Source organism: Hyla sarda, chromosome 10 (assembly GCF_029499605.1).
Source record: "Hyla sarda isolate aHylSar1 chromosome 10, aHylSar1.hap1, whole genome shotgun sequence".
Taxonomy (NCBI): Eukaryota; Metazoa; Chordata; class Amphibia; order Anura; family Hylidae; genus Hyla; species Hyla sarda.
The window spans coordinates 55,210,314-55,225,502 of record NC_079198.1 but is presented as its reverse complement, the minus strand read 5'-3'; the positions used below and the strand labels follow the sequence as shown (position 1 = coordinate 55,225,502).

Genomic DNA, 15,189 nt, shown 5'->3' with positions numbered 1-15,189 from the left:
GAAGCCATTTTGCGGCTCGTCATATTCATTACACTGCAGACAAATAGGATGGACATCACTGTGTATGTGTTACACAGAAAAGCTCATTCCAGCAGCGTTTCACATTCTAGTCACATCAGTGTTCTGGTGGATAGAGAACAATGTTTGTTTCTTCAGCATTGTATTACAGAGAGGGGCACATAGCTGTGTGTTACCTCATACATTTCAACAAGCTGCCTTAACTTCATAAACCTTAGCAGAGGAGGCAGGAATAATTTTTCAGCGCAATTCTGTCTTTGTTCCACAACAAATCATCTGCTGGTTATACAAGTCTGTAGAAGGTTTAATACCCAGCAGTCCATTCCTAATAGTCTTTGACAGAGTGCAATTTTGTGTTTAGTACACAGCTTTTTTGTGCTGCAGCACTGTTGTGTACTGCTGGTGTTGTGCAAAAATACTTATTTTAAGCGTACTGTACCACATTTTTCTGCCCTCATAAGTGCATCCACATACCAACATCTAAGTAGTGTATCTGTTAATCTGTCAAGGGCCTAGATACTGTGAAAGTCCAGGAAAAAGTAATCACCGGCTAGTGTTTTACTAAAATATGTATTTTTTTAAGCAAACTGTACCGCATTTTTCTGCCCTCATAAGTGCATACCACATACCTACATCTAAGTAGTGTACTATTTTATGCCTGTTAATCTGTCAAGGGCCTAGATACTGTGAAAGTCCAGGCAAAAATAATCACCAGCTGGTGTTTTACTAAAATACATTTTTATAACTCCTTAAGGACACATGACGTACTGGAACGTCATGTGTCCGCTCCCGATCTATAACGCATGGCCCGATCATAGCGGGTCAGGCCCGACCTCTAACAACGGCTGGGGCCCGTGGCTAATAGCGCGCGGCATTGATCGTGGTGCCGCACGCTATTAACCCTATTAACGCTATTCACTTCTAAAGTGAAAGTGAAAGTATGCCGGTTAGGTCAGTGGGCTGTTCGGGATAGCCGCGGCAAAATCGCGGCATCCCGAACAGCTTACAGGACAGCTGGAGGGTCCCTACCTGCCTCCTCGCTGTCCGATCGCCGAATGACTGCTCAGTGCCTGAGATCCAGGCATGAGCAGTCAAGTGGCAGAATCATCGATCACTGGTTTCCTATGAGAAACCAGTGATCAATGTAAAAGATCAGTGTGTGCAGTGTTATAGGTCCCTATGGGAGCTATAATACTGCAAAAAAAAGAGGAAAAAAAAGTTAATAAACATCAATTAACCCCTCCCTTATTAAAAGTTTGAATCACCCCCCTTTTCCCATTAAAAAAAAACACAGTGTAAATAAAAATAAGAGTAAACATATATGGTATCGCCGCGTGCGGAAATGTCCGAATTATAAAAATATATTGTTAATTAAACCGCACAGTCAATGGCGTACGCACAAAAAAAAAAACAAAGTCCAAAATAGTGCATTTTTGGTCACTTTTTATCCTATCAATGCAAAAATGGTAATCTGAAAAACTTCAGATCACAGAGCAAAAAATGAGCCCTCAAACCGCCCCATACGCAGAAAAATAAAAAAGTTATAGGGGTCAGAAGATGACAATTTTAAACGTATTAATTTTCCTGCATGAAGTTATGATTTTTTCCAGAAGTACGACAAAATCAAATCTATATAAGTAGGGTATAATTTTAACCGTATGGACCTACAGAATAAAGATCAGGTGTCATTTTTACCGAAAAATGTACTGCGTAGAAACGGAAGTCCCCAAAATTTACAAAATGGCGTTTTTTCTTCAATTTTGTCGCACAATGATTTTTTTTCCGTTTCACCGTAGATTTTTGGGTAAAATGACTGATGTCACTGCAAAGAAGAATTGGTGGTGCAAACAATAAGCCATCATATGTATTTTTAGGTGCAAAATTTAAAGGGTTATGATTTTTAAAAGGCAAGGAGCAAAAAACGAAAATGCAAAAACGGAAAAAACCCCGGTCCTTAAGGGGTTAAGCGTACTGTACCACATTTTTCTGCCTTCATAAGTGCATACCCCATACCTACATCTAAGTAGCATACTATTTTTCGCCTGTTAATCTGTCAAGGGCCTAGATACTGCTAAAGGACAGACAAAAGTAATCACCGGCTAGTGTTTTACTCAAATATTTATTGAAGCGTACAGTAGCGCATTTTTCTGCTCTCATAAGCGCATACCACAAACCTACATCTAAGTAGGGTACTATTTTGTACCTGTTAATCTGTCAAGAGCCTAGATACTTTAAAAGTCCAGGCAAATGTAATCACCAGCTGGTGTTTTACTAAAATTAAAATTTAAAGTTTTTAAGAGTACTGTACCACATTTTTCTGCCCTCATAAGTGCATACCACTCACCTACATCTAAGTGGTGTACTATTTTGTATCTGTTAATCTGTCAAGGGCCTACATACCGTGAAAAGACAGCCAAAAGTAATCACAGGCTGGTGTTTTACTCAAATAGTTTTTGAAGGGTACAGTAGCGCATTTTTCTGCCCACATAAGTGCATACCACATACCTACCTCTAAGTACTGTACTTTTTAAACCTGTTAATCTGTCAAGGGCATAGATACTGTGAAAGTCCAAGCAAAAGTAAGTACCAGCTGGTGTTTTACTAAAATACGTTTTTTAAGCATGCTGTACCGCATTTTCCTGCCCTCATAAGTGTATACCACATATCTACTTTAAATAGTGTACTGTTTTGTAACTGTTAATCTGTCAAGGGCCTACATACTGTGAAAGGACTGCCAAAAGTAATCACCGGCTGGTGTTTTACTCCAATACATTTATTAAGCGTACTGTAGCACATTTTTCTGCCCTCATAAGTGCATACCACATACCAACATCTAAGTAGTGTACTATTTTAAACCTGTTAATCTGTTAAGGGCCTAGATACTGTGAAAGTCCAGGAAAAAGTAATCCTCGGCTGGTGTTTTTACTCAGATACTTTTAAGTGTACTGTAGCACATTTTTCTGCCCGCATAAGTGCATACCACATACGTACATCTAAGAAGTGTACTATTTTGTGCCTGTTAATCTGTCAAGGGCCTACATACTGTGAAAGGACAGCTAAAAGTAATCACTGGCTGGTGTTTTACTCCAATACGTTAATTAAGCGCAATTATCTGCCCCGATAAGTGCATACCACATGCCTACATCTAAGTAGTGTACTGTTTTAAACCTGTTAATCTGTCAAGGGCCTAGAGACTGTGAAAGTCCATGCAAAAATACTCAACACCTGGTGTTCTACCCAAATACTATTTTAAGTGTATCATGGACAAAGAGATGTGTGAACATTGGAGCACTAACCTCGGACACCAGGTAATTTCTTGCGAAGATGCTTTATTTCATGTTGCTGTATACAAGGTAGCAGGGAGGTGGACAGATGACAAGCATGCGTGTGGATGCAGCCGATGGGCGACGGTCCGTTATCGCGCCTTAGTGCTTCGTCTTGAGTAGAGATGAGCGAACCAAAGCTGACGACCTCGAATTCATTACGAATTTCATGAAAAATTTGATTTGCAACAAATGCGAATATCGCCGCTATTCGATTGCTTGAATCGCTTCATTAAACTTCATTTTACAGCGTTCCAGGCTATTGGAGACCTAAAATGGTGGATCCACATGTGAGTACATGGGGCAGGGGATTATGGAAGGGTGGGAAAAAGCAGAGGGAATGAAGGTAGGCGAGCTGACCCTGAATTACATGTGAGATGCAGCCTATCAGTGTTCACTGACCCCTGTGATGTCACAGCCCCTATATAATCGGCCGCCATCTTGCCTCTCTTCATTTCATCTATGCACTCAGATAGAGAGGACGGGACTGCGTGTGTGAATAGCTCATACCACAGTGTACCACTGCAACTGCTAGTCACATCAGCATTAGGGAAAGACAGGACTGCAGTGCTGTTATGTTCTCACTGGGGAAGATCTTACGATATATATAAACCTCCAAATCACGTTATTGAGCATTGCAGCAGAGCGGGGCAGATAGCTGTCAGCTGCCTCATACAGATCTCCAAGCTGCCTGAACTTTCTGAAGAATCTTATCTCCTCATTTTTCAGCCCAATTGAGTTTTTTTTTTTTTTTTTGCTTCACAAATCTTCTGCTGCTCAGAATTGTGTGACAGAGTGCAATTTAGGGTTTAATCCTTCTATTTTTGTTTTTTTTGTGGTGCTGTACTGTTGGGCCCTGCTGCTGTTCAGAAATACGTGATTGTTCAGTGGACTGTAGTGCATTTGTACCATTTTGTACCTGTTAATCCATCAAGGTGCTCCATACCCGCAAAGTCCAAACAATAGTATTCACCGGCTGGTGTTTTTAAAAAATACAGAGTTTTTTTCTGCCTATAGTTGCGCATATTACTGCCCTCATCAGTGCATACCGCATAGGTACATTCAAGTATTGTACCATTTAGTACCTGTTAATCTGTCAAGGTGCTCCATACCGTCAAGGTCCAAACAATAGTATTCACCGGCTGGTGTTTTAAAAAAAATACAGAGTTTTTTCTGCCTTTAGTTGCGCATCTTACTGCCCTCATCAGTGCATACCGCATAGGTACATCCAAGTAGTGTACCATCTTGTACCTGTTAATCTACATACTGTGAAAGGACAGCCGTAAGTAATCACCTGCTGCTGTTCTAGACAAATACTGTTTAAAGAGTAGTGTAGCGTATTGTAATACACTCATAAACGCAAAAGAATGTCAGGCAGAGAAGTGCCAGGGCGTGCACAGAGGAGTGGCAGAGGCCTAAATACTTTATGCAGAGTTGGCAGCAGACTTGCGGCGAGTGGCAGCAGGAGTTGTAGCGAGAAGCCTGAGCTCCCGTTATCTGCCAGCGGTCGTGTCTCCACCAGCAACCCATCTGCCGTCGTCGATTGGTTAACACGCTCATCCGCATCATCACAAGTGACATCTGACACCCACAGTCAACAGTCGGTGGGTTCCTCAGACACAACCCTCAGTTGGCATGGCCCGGGAACAGTCCCTGTCCTCCCATTGCCTTTGTCCTATGCTGTTCTCTCTCCTAAAGAAGTATCTTATGCTGTGAGTTAAGCTCCACTATTTACTGAGGACGATTTAATAGAGTACAGTCAGCAGCTACTGCCCAGCCAAGAAGGGGAGGAGACATGCGCCGTTTGCTCCGCTAGGCGGCCAATAGTGATGCAGAGAGTGACGTGGGAGGCAGTGTTGCAAGTGTTCAGGGTCCTGAAGCAGACACTGATGGAGAACCTAAGGAGGACATCAGTGATATGCACACACCTGTTGATGATGATGAAGCCGATCGCAATTGGGAGCCGGGTGCAGAAGGGGCTTCATCATCATCAGGAGAAGAGAGTTGCAGGTTGCCCTTGAGGCAGCAAGACGGTAGCAGGGTTGGAAGTCAGCGTGGTGGCAGGAGTGGAAATTCAGGAGCCAAACGTGCCCGGGGGAGACCACCTGCTTCGCAGCAGCCTACCTTTCGGGGAGGTAGTGGAACAGGGGTTCCTGGAGACGGCGCCAGTAGCAGTCAATTAGTGCGGACTGCGGGTGGGAAAATCAGCTAGTCGGCGGTGTGGAAGTTTTTCATAAGGCATCCGGAGGAGGTTCACGTAGCCACATGCAAGACCTGTCGGCACAAGGTGAAGCGTGGCCAGGGTCCCAATGTCAGCACCATGGCTCTGCGTCAACACATGCTTCGCCACCATAAAGCGGCCTGAGAGAACCGTGGCTCCAATGTAGTGGTCCAGCCTGCTGCATCACCCAGTGGCCATCCGCTCCCTCCTTCATCCAGCCAAGGCTCCACCACCTCAGCCGAAGGGAACTGTGTGTCAAATCCTCCTTCTGTCGCTCCTGCTTCTCCCGCTTTTAGTCAGCCATTCCGCCAACAATCCATCGGCGAAGCCATGTCCAAGAGACAACAGTATGCGCCCACTCATCCAACGGCGCCGAAGTTGAATGTGCTCCTGTCCAAGTTCCTGGTGTTACAGTCCCTCCCTTTTCAAGTGGTGAGCTCTGCATCTTTCAGAGAATTGATGGCTTGTGCCGAGCCGAGGTGGAGAGTCCCAAGCCGTCATTTCTTTGCGCAGAAGGCAGTACCAGCCCTGCATAAGTTTGTACAAGAGAAGGTGGGCCAGTCCTTGAGCTTGTCGGTGTGTTCAAAAGTGCACGGCAGCGCCGAAATGTGGAGCTGTAACTATGGGCAGGGACAACACTTGTCTTTTACGGCCCACTGGGTAAATGTGGTTCCTGCACAGCCACAACAGCAACTTGGACAGGTCACACCGCTTCCTCCTCCTCCATTCTCTCGCTCCCAGGCAGTTGGTCCTGTTACAGTGTGCGACACCGCCTCCTCATCCTCCACCGTGTCCTCGGCCTCCTATGCACGTCCAAATCTCGGTGGCCCTTCATCGTACCATGTGTGTAGGGCACAGCGGTGTCAAGCTGTTCTTCACATGGTTTGCCTCTGCGAACGGAGTCACACAGGGGAGGAACTTCTAAAGTTCATTTGTAAAGAAATCCGAGTATGGCTTACTCCACGAAATCTGGAAATGGGAACCATGGTGACCGACAATGGGAAGAACATCGTGTCCGCGCTGCGACAAGGAAGTGTGAAACATGCGCCCTGCATGGCACGCGTGTTGAATTTGGTTGTCAAGCACTTCCTCAAGTCTTCACCTTATTTGCAAAACATCCTGAAAATGGCAAGGAAACTGTGCATGCACTTCAGCCACTCGTACACCGCCAAGCACACCTTCCTTGAGCTGCAGCGTCAGAACGGTATCCCACAACATAGTCTTATTTGTGACGTTGCCACACGTTGGAATTCCGCCCTCCATATGTTGGACAGACTATACGAACAAAGAAAAGCCATCACTGATTTCTTGATGATCCAAGCAGATAGGAGTACTCCCCTGTGTAACTTCAATGTGAACCAGTGGCAGTTCATACGTGACACTTGCAGTTTGCTGAGGCCCTTTGAGGAAGCCACATTATTTGTAAGTTGCTTGGATTACGCCATGAACGACGTAATTCCACTCCTACATTTCCTAAAACAAATGATTGAAACCATGGCTGGTCACGGCAATGGAGACGTTGCGCCTACATCTCAAAGCTACATGAGCCCTGTGGGGGCTGAACTGGAGGAGGAGGATGATGAGGGGCAGAGCGGTGCACAGTTTAGTTTGGATGAGATGGCCGGTGTTTCTAGTCATCGGACAGGAGAGGAAGAGCAGGAGCAGCCAGAGGAGCTGGAGGGTTATGAGGAAGGCGAGACAGAGGACCCAGACACACCGTAGCAGTATGCAGTGGAGATGGAGGCAGGTAGTCCTTCCGAGTCACTGGCGCAAATGGCACGATGAATGCTCAGTTGCTTGCGTAGTGACCCCCGAATTGTCAAAATTCGTCAGCGGGATGACTTCTGGATCTCCACCTTATTAGACCCTCGCTACCGTCCCAGAATGGGGGTCTTTTTTACTCCCACTGAGAGGGAGGACAAACTGACCTACTACAGAGAAATTCTATGTAGTCTGTTGGCCGATGCCTATCGGCCACATGGTCCATCCGCTCACAGGTCTGACTCGGGCGGCAGTCTGCGCTCACCTTCCACTGCCATGGCTGCTGGGGAGGTGTGGCAGGAGCAGTACCAGCTCAATCAGCAGCAGCCTGAGTCTAAAGTCGCTGATGAGTAGCTTTCTTCACCCGCATAGTGAAGCAACTCATCAGCAGCAGGTAGACATGGAGCAAGACCTGAACCAGCAGGTGGTAGCATACTTTGACATGACCATGCCAACAACCATTGAAGATCGGCTGGACTTCTGGGCAGCCAAACTTGACTTATATCTGCAACTAGAAGAGTTTGCCATGGAAAAGCTGTCTACCCGGCCAGTAGTGTGCCTTCAGAGCGGGTGTTTAGTGCGGCCGGGGTCATAGTCACCCCAAGAAGAACTCTTCTGTCCACTAAAAATGTGGAGAGACTGACGTTTGTCAAGATGAATGAGGGATGGATCAGCCAGGATTTCCAGCCACCAATGCCAGATGCCTCATAGTAGATTGACCATGCTGCTACACCAACATTTCCCAATTGTGGTTGGTTATGAAACCCTCTTGGGTTATCAATTAGGGTTATGAAACCCTCTTTGGTACTGCCATTGCCTACTCCTGGCTCATCCTGTGTCTTTCAGGAACTACTTGCCTCACTGATACTTCTGGCCTTGGGCCTTTAATTTTTGAAAGTTTAGCAGTAGCTAATACATGCTTAATGCAAATTTCAACATTGATCTTTAAATGTAAGGGGTTATGAAACCCTCTTGGGTACTGTGAATGCCTGCCCCTGACTCATCCTGTGTCTTTCAGGAACTACTTGCCTCACTGACACTTCTGGCCTTGGGCCTTTAATTTTTGGAAGTTTAGCAGTAGCTAATACATGCTTAATGCAAATTTCAACAATGATCTTTAAATTCTCAGCGCTCTGCCAGGGCCTTCTCCTACCCGGCCGGGGACGATCCGAGGACGTCACTAAACCATCCAATCGGTAATAGAGACATGCGGTGTGTACAAAGGGCAGGAACTTAATGAACCCGAGCTTTTGACCCGCACTTAGTTGTGATTCTTCTTTCCTGGCAAATAATTGCAATCCCTGATCCCTATCGTGAATGGGGTTCAGCGGGTTACCCGCACCTGTTGGTGAAAGATAGACACGCTGGTCTGTTCAGTGTAGCGCGCGTGCAGCCCCGGACATCTGAGAGCATAACACACCTGTTATTGCTCAATCTCGCGATTGATCGTGCAATGTAAGGGGTTATTAAGGCCTCTTGGGTACTGCTGATGCCTACTCCTGACTGCTTCTGTTTCTTTCAGGAACTCCTTGACTTCATGATGCTTCTGGGCTTGAGCCTTTAACCCCTTAAGGACAATGGACGTACTCCTACGCCCCCGTTTCCGAGTCCTTAAGGACCGAAGACGTAGGAGTACGTCCTGTCCATTCCCGGCCCCCCGTCGCTAGCCGGAGGGGAGCCGGTGCCCGATGCCTGCTGATATCGATCAGCAGGCATCGCGGCATATCGCCCAGGGGGGTCATGATGACCCCTCATGTCAGCGTTGGCCGCAGATCGCTGGACAATTCAGCCCAGCGATCTGCGGCGATTCCGGGTCAATCGAGTCTCCAGTGACCCGGTGACCTGGAATTACTGGCTGATTGGGGCCGTCTCTGACTGATCCGAACAGCCATAGCCAGCAGGGGTGAGTTGGCAGTGCCACCTCACGATCGCCCTGATTTGTCGGCCGGTTTACCGGCCGACCAATCAGGGCACCTGCTGCGGATGTCATTCCCGCAACCCGATCCGCCCCTCTTCCGGAGGATGTGATCGGGTGCGGGAAGAGGACCCCGGCAGCTGGGGACCCCGATCCCCGGCGTCCCTGTTGGGATTAGGGCCCCAGGAGAGGCGGCGGCGAGGGACTGACCTGCAGCGTTGATCAGCAGTTGGGTGAGTGACAGCCTCCTGCTGTTGCTTAGCAACAGCTCCCAGCATGCAAAAAGGGCATGCTGGGAGCTGTAGTTATGGAACAGCAGGAGGCAGACCACAACAACTCCCAGCATTCCCTTATGGGCATGCTGGGACTTATAGTTTTGCAACAGCTGGAGGCACATTTTTTCTATGGAAAAGTGTACCTTCAGCTGTTGTATAACTACAACTCCCAGCTTGCACAATCAGCTAAAGTGCCTGCTGGGAGTTGTAGTGGTGCATCTGCTGGTTGCATAACTACAACTCCCAGCATGCCCGTTGGCTGTCGGTGACTGCTGACAGTTGTAGTTTTGCAACAGCTGAAGGCACACTGGTTGTGAAACACTGTGTTAAGTAGCAAACCAGTGTGTCTCCAGATGTTGCATAGCTACAATCCCCAGCCAAAGTAGTATGCCTCCAGCTGTTGCATAACTACAAGTCCCAGCATGCCCTTCCACTGTCTGTACATGCTGGGGGTTGTAGCTTTTGCAACAGCTGAAGGCACACTGGTTGCAAAACACTGAGTTTGTTACCAAACTCGGTGTTTCACAACCAGTGAGCCTCCAGCTGTTGCAAAACTACAACTCCCAGCATGCACTGATACACTGATAGACCGTACATGCTGGGAGTTGTAGTTTTGCAACAGCTGGATGTTTCCCCCCCCCCCCCCCCCCAATGTGAATGTACAGGGTACACTCACATGGGCGGTGGTTTACAGTAAGTATCCGGCTGCAAGTTTGAGCTGCGGCAAATTTTCTGCCGCAGCTCAAACTGCCAGCGAGAAACTACTGTGAATCCCCGCCCATGCGACTGTACCCTAAAAACACTACACTACACTAACACACAATAAAATAAAAAGTAAAAAACGCTACATATACACATATCCCTACACAGTCTGGTACTCCACTGTTTCCAAAACGGAGCCTCAAGCTGTTGCAAAACAACTACTCCTAGTATTGCCAGATAGCCACTGACTGTCCAGGCATGCTGGGAGTTTTACAACAGCTGGAGGCACCCTGTTTGGGAATCACTGGCGTAGAATACCCCTATGTCCACCCCTATGCAAGTCCCTAATTTAGGCCTCAAATGCGCATGGCGCTCTCTCTTGAAAACACCTGTGGGGTATTAAGGTTCACATTACCCCTTGTTACGTTCCCCGAGGGGTTTAGTTTCCAAAATGGTATGCCTTGTGTTTTTTTTTTTGCTGTTCTGGCATCATAGGGGCTTCCTAAATGCGGCATGCCCCAGAGCAAAATTTGCTTTCAAAAAGCCAAATGTCACTCCTTCTCTTCTGAGAACTGTAGTGTGCCAGCAGAGGACTTTTCACCCCCATATGGGGTGTTTTCTGAATCGGGAGAAATTGGGCTTCAAATTATGGGGGGTATTTTCTGCTTTTACCCTTTTTAAAAATGTTAAATTTTTATCATAGGTATCAATTTTCTCATAGGTAGCACCCGCTATCCAAAAGTCTTCTTCATAAATTTCTACAATTGTTGTGTTTTTTGGGGGGATTGTGAAGCCCTAGTGTGTACTCATGCATCAGCCAACTCCAGGCTGTGTCATTCAGGCAATATATAGGTAGCACCCGCTGTCCTAAATATTCTTAAATTCTTATTTTAAATGTTTGCTTTTTCTTTGGGATTCTGAAGCCCTGGTGTGTACTCAATGCTGCTTCCTGCTACACTCTGATAGCCCGTTGGTCCTGTGACAGTGTGCTACTCCGCCTCCAGATCCTCCACTGTGTCTTAAGCCCCCGCTGTGTCTTAAGCCCCCACTGTGTCTTAAGCCCCCACTGTGTCTTAAGCCCCCACTGCCCAGAAAAGTCTCAGTGGCCCTTCAGCATACCATGTGTGCAGGTCATGGCGGTGTCACGCTGTTCTTCACATGGTTTGCCTTGACGAGAAGTCTTGGAAGCAATGGCCGGTCAGGGCAACGGAGACGTTGCGCCTACACCTTACGGTCACATGAGCCCTGTGGGGGCTTGTTGGATTTGGTCCGTCGTACCCACACGCTGGGGTCCAGGACACTCAAAGGTTGTTTTAAATTTCAAATCAAAAAATGAAGGCGCTACTGGGCCTGGGTCTGGGAATTTCCAATTTTCTAATAGGTAGCACCCGCTATCCAAAATCTTTTTCAAAAATTTCTAAAATTGTGTTTTTTGGGAGGAATTGTGAAGCCCTGCTGTGTACTCGTGAATCAGCCAACTCCAAGCTGTGTCATTCAGGCAATATATGCTTTACTGATGTTGCTGTGGGGGCTTGTTGGATTTGGTCCTTCGTACCCACACAATGGGGTCCGGGACACTCAAAGTTTGTTTTAATTTTCAAATAAAAAAATGATGGCGCTGCTGGGCCTGGGTCTGGGAATTTCAAATTTTTTCATAGGTAGCACCTGCTATCCAAAATCTTTTTCAAAAATTTCAAAAATTGTGGTGTTTTTGGGGGGGGAATTGTGAAGCCCTGCTGTGTACTCATGAATCAGCCAACTCCAGGCTGTGTCATTCAGGCAATATATGCTTTACTAATGTTGCTGTGGGGGCTTGTTGGATTTGGTCCTTCGTACCCACACAATGGGGTCCGGGACACTCAAAGTTTGTTTTAATTTTCAAATCAAAAAATGATGGCGCTGCTGGGCCTGGGAATTTCAAATTTTCTCATAGGTAGCACCCGCTATCCAAATTTTTTTTCAAAAATTTCTAAAATGGTGGTGGTTTTTTTTTTGGGGGGGGGGGAATTGTGAAGCCCTGCTGTGTACTCGTGAATCAGCCAACTCCAGGCTGTGTCATTCAGGCAATATATGCTTTACTGATGTTGCTGTCGGGGCTTGTTGTATTTGGTCCTTCGTACCCACACGATGGGGTTCGGGACACTCAAAGTTTGTTTTAATTTTCAAAAAAAAAATTATGGCGCTGCTGGGCCTGGGGCTGGGAATTTCAAATGTTCTCATAGGTAGCATCCCGCTATCCAAAATCTTCGGTTTACATTTCTTAATTCATCTTTTAATCTTAGGAATTGTGAAGGCCTAGTGCCTACTCATGCTGCTGGCAACTCCGGGCTGTGTCATTCATCCACTATATGGTCTCCTCATGCTGCCAACACCTCCACGCTGTGCCATTCAGACACTATACGGTGTCCTCATGCTTCAGCCTCATCCAAGCTGTGTCATTCAGCCACTATATGGTCTCCTCATGCTGCCAACACCTCCATGCTGTGTCATTCAGCCACTATATGGTCTCCTCATGCTGCCAACACCTCCACGCTGTGTCATTCAGTCACTATATGTTCTCCTGACACTGATGCCACCACCAGGCTCTGTCATTGTGCTGCTGTGCGGCAGTGATTCTAAAAGCGATGTCGATAATCTGCATGTTATTCTGAATAACAGTATTATTTCACTACCCCAGCACACTCCATATGCGTTTTAGAACACAGCAAAGTGTTCTATACCCCTAGAGAGGCTGTATGTAGGCTAGAAATAGCCTTTTTTTTAATATAGATTCCCCGCAAAAAACTTTTTCGGAAAATTCGGCGAACCGGCCGAATCTAATTTTTGAAAAGTTTGCTCATCTCTAATTAATTGTTTTAAAATATGTTTTATATGTGTCCACAGAATTAGAGACACATATTTGTCTTCAAATTTGGTGTTTCACACCAATTGTCCACAGTGTATATGACCCATTGTTTTCCTCCATATATGAAGCAAACTCAACTAATGCAAATGTATCATTTAAAAAAAAATATATCACTTAATATTAAAAACCTAGCAAAAAAATATGTGAGGGTGTAAAAAAATTGTTTGTATTTTGCCTTGTAACTCTAGTAAGTGCTTGAGGTGTAACATATACTAAAAACAGAATAGAATAAACAAAATAGAATGAAATGGAGCTAACATTTTATAAGTTCAACATAGTTGAAGATTTAAATGTGAAACCTTTTAGTTTAAAGACATGTTGGTTAACAGTGGACTGATAAGAAACCTGATCATACCTGATAAAGACTGCATGTGCACTTTGCCCTCTCAGAGGGAGTGTCATGACAGTGCAGAGCACTTTCTCCCACTTGTAGTGAAACCTATTCTATAAATGTGTCCCCCTTTCATACATTAACTAGCTGGAGCAGGATTGAGACGTCTCAGTTTTAGCTGTTGGAAGTTGACATCTCTACACTCCTCTGGTAAGCAAGACGAGTAAACATCCATGAATGTATTTTAAATAGTATAGTATGACATGTTAGAAAATATGATTTTACTAAAAAAAAAATATTTATGCCTGGGACAAACTTCCAGCAATTGTGGTTTGGAAATCAACAGTAATTAAAGCATATTCGGGATAAACATGTAAAAGGAAATAATATTAGGGCAAACTAGAGGGATGCATGCACTATGTGATCTTTTGCTGCTTGTTGTTTCCTTCTAACTATAATGTAATTCAAAATGTTTATGAATTAAGATAGCTAGAATATAATTTCATTTATGTAGATGAATGAGTCCAGTTGATATTTATGTATTCCTTTAATAGTGCAAGCGAAGAGATCCAGCACACATCATTTTAATTACAGTTCAACACAACTCTGTAGACTAATGTGATACTTGTCTGGAATCTTAATTTGTTTCTGCAGATACTTAAAAAGAAAAGAAATGAAGCTACAGTACACAAGAAGATGTTATTATAAATAACTATATCATTTATACCTTCACTTCCTTGTTTGACCTTGATGGACATTTGTCTTTTTCAACTATACTATGACTACAACCAATATTACACAATACTTGAAAAGCACAATTTTTTACTGTTAACCAGCTCAGGTCCAGGGTGTCAGGGAGTTAAGAATCAGACATGGTTTAGCCTATAAAGGCAGTAAATATTATGTTCTTTTTTTATCCCCTGCAGGTAATATAAGCTGTGTTTCTTTAACTCAGCCCTATTATATGAGATACAACTCCGCTGTTTGCCTCTGTTATGTTAAAACATGTTATATGAATGTTGAAGTGCCCTGTGTGGAAAGCCCCTTTCTGCTTTAAGAACATTATGGGGTGATGGGCCACTGGGCTTTGCAGTGCTGTCAGAGACCATGATGTTGGCTGACAGTGAGGATGATTTGTCTTTCTGGTCGGAGGAGAACATTAGAAATAGAGTGGGCCTCATTTAGACAAGCACTGAGTGGTGCCGATGCACCTCATCATTTCATGAAGGAGTATATATTTTTCTTTCTTGTGTCATCTAAGAAGCCTGCTATTGATCTATTGCTTATGAGAAGCCTGGATTTAGTGAGGACTTCCACTATTAACCCCTTAAGGACTCAGCATTTTTCAGTTTTTGCATTTTAGTTTTTTCCTCCCTACCTTTTAAAATTCATAACAATTCCATTAAATTTTCACCAAAAAATCCATATGATGGCTTATTTTTTGTGCCACCAATGACATTACTTTGTAATGACATAAATCATTTTACCCAAAAAGCTATAGCGAAAAAAAAAATAATCATTGTGCGACAAAATTGAAGAAACAATGCCATTTTGTAATTTTGGGGGCTTACGTTTCTACGTAGTAAATTTTTCGGTAAAAATGACACCTCATCTTAATTCTGTAAGTCCACACAATTAAAATGATACCCTACATATATAGATTTAATTTTGTCTTACTTCTGGAAAAAATCATAACTTCATGCACAAAAATGTATGTTTAAAAATGTCCTCTTCTGAC

The 15,189-nt window shown here is 44.8% G+C and overlaps 1 protein-coding gene across 2 annotated transcripts in view; it reads left to right on the top strand.

The window, feature by feature from the left end:
* LOC130293503 (3-beta-hydroxysteroid sulfotransferase-like) overlaps positions 1 to 15,189 on the top strand; it is a 110,882-nt gene that overhangs the window by 10,357 nt on the left and 85,336 nt on the right. Inside the window, exon 1 of one of the 2 annotated variants that reach the window (XM_056542286.1) lies at positions 13,529 to 13,661. The exons of the other annotated variant lie outside the window; for it this stretch is intronic. The gene's annotated coding sequence lies outside the window, so the exon portion shown is untranslated. Of the gene's footprint in view, positions 1 to 13,528; positions 13,662 to 15,189 lie in introns of those variants that run through there. 2 annotated transcript variants of the gene reach the window in all.